Below are 4,386 nucleotides of genomic sequence, written 5' to 3'. Positions count from 1 at the left end.
GAGGCACAATTAGTAGACAAATATTTTCTTTTAGGAATAATACATCACATTTTAGTCGATGGGTTTAATACACTTGTATGATAGCTCAAAGTCTTCCAGATTCTGTTGGAGTCCATCAAATGGTACAGATCGTTATCAGGTTCAGCCAGGAGTGTTTGTGACTCTATACCTTAGGATTTTTGGACATACAAGATTCAATATGTAATTAAACAGGATGATAGAAGCTGAATGGAGCCAATGGTAAAACAAATTAAGGAAGTAACCTTAGAAAACCATAATCTTTGCTCATTTTTAAATTTTCATTCTTTTAGCAGCAGTTATGGAATTAATATGAGATTGAATTAAAGGATTCAATTATAGAAGAAAGGCCATTAATGGCCCACCAGACAAAAACTCACGCCTTGATCAAATGCCTCCACTTCAGATAGGAGTTCACAACCATAGTTATTTATTTTTCAAAGAAACAAAACAGCTAAAATAGAGTTTACACTTGCAAACTCCTTCCCTAACCTAATTCCTTGCTTAAAGACCCTCAGACAGCCAGAGGAAGATCACAGTTGCTAGTATGTAGTTGGTGAAGGAAGCTGGACTGACTCCTCTTTCAAGCTTGATGAAATATGAATTAGTTTACTTCATATTTCATAATTTTCCAACCCTACCTTACTGAACATTGCACATTGAAATGTTTATTTTTCATGATGTATTTTCATATCACTTAGCAGTCATCTCCTTTCTTAGAAAGACTTAAGTGTTCTTCCTCCAGGGGTTGCTCATGGGAAGAAACCTGCTCAGGAGAGATTATTTCACTTGAAGTTATTCCAAATATTCAATTGAATTATTTTGCCAAAAATAATCAAGATTACAAGAAAGTGTATCTGCACATGTGAATGGAAGAATTATTTTCCTGTTGGAGTAACCCTATAGGTTTTAACAACTCAAACTCAGTCCAAATGGCAGTACATCTTTAGCCTTTATGTGGACCTAGAAGTTGGGGAAAGTCTCTGTTTCCTGCAATGAACTTGGGAGGATAGGCATATATTTTTAAATTTATTTATGTATTTAAGAGGCCTTAAATACATGTCTTGAATGGCTGATAGAATGTAGTTCTGTTTTTACACGTGATAAAATTTTTTATTCACTTTTTTAAGAAAGTTAACGGAGGCATTTGCCCACAAAGTTCATGGCTTATTTGTCACTCATAGTAGTGTCTTTGAAAATCCTGAAAGCACAGTGTTTTAGTGATTACTTCACCATGATCAGTGGAAAAGAGAGAAAAATCATAGAACAAATTTTTGTTTATTTGTGCAATCATATATTAAATTTGACCAAAAATGTTTCCCCGTAATAGACAATTTCTCCGTAATAGACAATAATATACAATTGTATAAATATAGCATCATTATTTTTCTATGAAGATGCTTTTCCACTAGGTGAAAATGTTCAACTATGTATCACACATACATTTGTTATCTTAGCTGTCTTTATATTTTAGGTGTATCTTGGCTTATTTTACACTTCTAAGTGAGATGTTGAGATGGTCTGTTGCAAAGATATGTTTTCTGGAACCCCTGGAAACTATTTCTGGACCCCTAAGTCAGCTGTAAAGTATCACATGCTTTGTGAAGACACACAGGCACCTGAGGTACTTGAAGTCACCCTCAATAATAGAATTACTGGTTTTCAGGACAATAGACATGATCCAAGATGAAAGTTTATAAAAACAACAGACAAAGAAAAGCAGTGAGTTATGCTTGGGACAGAGTGAAATTCAGCTAATGTATTAAAACTGGCAGAGGATGTAAAGAAAATTAAGTTGCCAAAATACAGCAATTAATCAGAAAATATAAAGTATGATATATATATATATATATATATATATATATATATATGTATATTTAGTGTTGAATCCTGAAAGGTGTTTATTTTTTATTTTGCCATGCTTTATGTGATATAATGTGACATAATGTGTTGTGACATTATTCCCTACAAATGACATCTGTTTGAAAGATTGTATCTATGTTAGCCAATGAGTAAGTGTTCATTTCTATGACTGGAGAACAGATTTTTCCAAAGCAAATGCCTCTTTCCTATTTATTCTATCTGACTTCTGTGTCATGAAATTACATATTTGAAAGAAACCGTGAAATGTGTGAGTGATTAGAATGGTTTCATCTTTCTTCTCTGCAGATACCCACTGGAAAAGAACCTCTAATTTGTAGCCCCAACAAAATCGTTCAGGGAGAATTACAGTGACCAGGGCTATTGGGCTATTTGGAAGAGAATTTCAACAGCATCTCACTAAATGTTTACTGTGTGTTCAATGCTCTGGCTGATATGACAGTAGAACTATGTTCTGTAATACACTCGATCATTGTCCTTTTCATGATTTTCTGTCAGGTCCTTCTTTCCTCACTGCTTTTTTGTTGAATGTAGGGAGCGGTTTTGAATAGCTGCTGCTGCCCTGCCCCTCCTGCCTGAGGGCATTTTGTGTGTCAGCCTACATTTCCCATGATCCTCCCCTTGCCTGCAATGCACATGACAAGCAAACTTCCTGTTTCAGCCTGCCTACATTACCCATAATCCTCTCCTGCTTACATCATATAACCGAATGTGACAATGACCTATCAGATTAAGCCTTCTTCCTGCCTATGGCCCGCCCCCACCCTATATAAGTTGTAGCCATTTTAAAAATAAACGAGACTCGATTGGAATCTCATCCTGTCTCCATCTCTCTTTTCTCTTGTCCTGCCCCCATCCCCGATCCCCTCTCCAGGTTGAGACCCATAGATTGGTCCGCAGGCCGGATCAGTTGAATAAGGCTTCTAGAATGTTATCTATCAACAGTGCCACAGAGTTTGTCCTCCTGAGCCTGACACAGAATCCAATGTACAAAGCATATTATTAGTTATGTTTTTACTCACCTACCCTGTATTAATGGTGGGCAATGTGCTCATCATGGTCACTGTCTTCACCAGCCCCTCCTTGGCCTCCCCAATGTACTTTTTCCTTGCCTATCATCACTCACGGATCCTGTTTATTCCACTATCTTCTCACCGAAGTTTCTTATAGACCTGCTCAGTGACAGAAAGACCATCTGATTTCCAGCCTGCATGGGTCAGCTTTTTGTAGAGCACCTATTTGGTTGTGCTGAGTTCTTCCTACAGGTGGTGATGGCCCTTGAGCACTATGTGGCCATCTGTAAGCCTATGAAGTATTTGAACATCATGAATTGGCAGGTTTGCATCCTCCTGCTGGTGGTAACCTGGACAGGAGGTTTTGTGTCCTCTGTGTTTCAATTTGTCTTTGTTTCTAGTCTCCCCTTCTGTGGACCCAATGCTGTTGATCATTTTGCCTGTGACATGTACCCTTTACTTTAACTTTCATGCATTGACACCTACTTTTTGGCCTCATTGTGGTCCCCACAATGTATCCATTGTTGGAGCTTGCGTGCACTGACATGTATTTTATTGGCCTCACAGTGGTCGCTAATGATGGAGCCTTTTGCTTGTAGGTCTTTATCCTTCTGCTCATATCCTATGGCTTCACCCTAAACTCTCTTAAAACTCACAGTCAAGAAGGGAGAAAAAAAATCCTTTCTACCTGCAGCTCTCACATCACTGTAGTCATGCTCTTTTTGCCCCTGTATTTTTGTGTATGTTATACTTGTTTCCAACATTCTTATTGATAAATTAATGACTGTATTCTCTACAGTTATTATTCTTCTGCTGAATCCTTTAATATATACTTTGAGAAACACAGAGATGAAAAACTCTATGGAAAATCTGGTGTTGAAAGTTAACTATGGAGTGAGTATCTTCTTGCTGAAATTGTTATTAATTCTAGTGTAAGAAAGATGCAGTAAATCCTAAGCATGTCGATCTCACCTCACTGGATTCTTTAAGGATGCATCTCTATATTTATACAAAACTATTAAAGAAGGAGAATTAATTGTCCTTTATGCTGTAATAAATGTAATACAGAGTTTGTGGAAGATGTGGCCAAAATATCAGTTTCTGTTCTCTTAGAAGTAAAGGAAAGGATAAAACCAAGCACATCATATCTTCTAACTTGCTTTATCTCAGCCTAAGTTAAACTAGTGCTTACATTTTTAAAGAGAAAAAATAAGCTCCTTGTGAAATTTTCTGTGCCCTATATTCATGAGAAAGAAATATGTCATGCTCAGATATTTTCTGCGACTAAAAGTGAAATTTTGAAGTTGTGATGCTCATTATTTGATCAGTGTAACAGATTTACTAGCTGGATTATAAGCTTTGCTTTAAAATTACTTATATTCCTCAGATAAAATCTATGTTTTTTTAAGTTTAGAGTTGTTGAATATAAGATAACATTATGTATTGGTACAGAGATCTTTGGTGAACAGTTTTC

The 4,386-nt window shown here is 36.5% G+C and overlaps 1 pseudogene; it reads left to right on the top strand.

Moving 5' to 3' along the window:
- The first annotated feature begins 2,827 nt into the window (after positions 1 to 2,827).
- LOC134471144 (olfactory receptor 4A5-like) lies at positions 2,828 to 3,848 on the top strand (annotated as a pseudogene).
- Positions 3,849 to 4,386: the final 538 nt, after the last annotated feature.

The sequence above is a fragment of the Cavia porcellus genome, unplaced genomic scaffold (assembly GCF_034190915.1).
Source record: "Cavia porcellus strain 051 isolate PalLab524CR breed Dunkin Hartley unplaced genomic scaffold, mCavPor4.1 scaffold_17, whole genome shotgun sequence".
NCBI lineage: Eukaryota > Metazoa > Chordata > Mammalia > Rodentia > Caviidae > Cavia > Cavia porcellus.
Note: the sequence above shows the minus strand (reverse complement) of the source record. Positions and strands in the feature narration are given on the sequence as shown.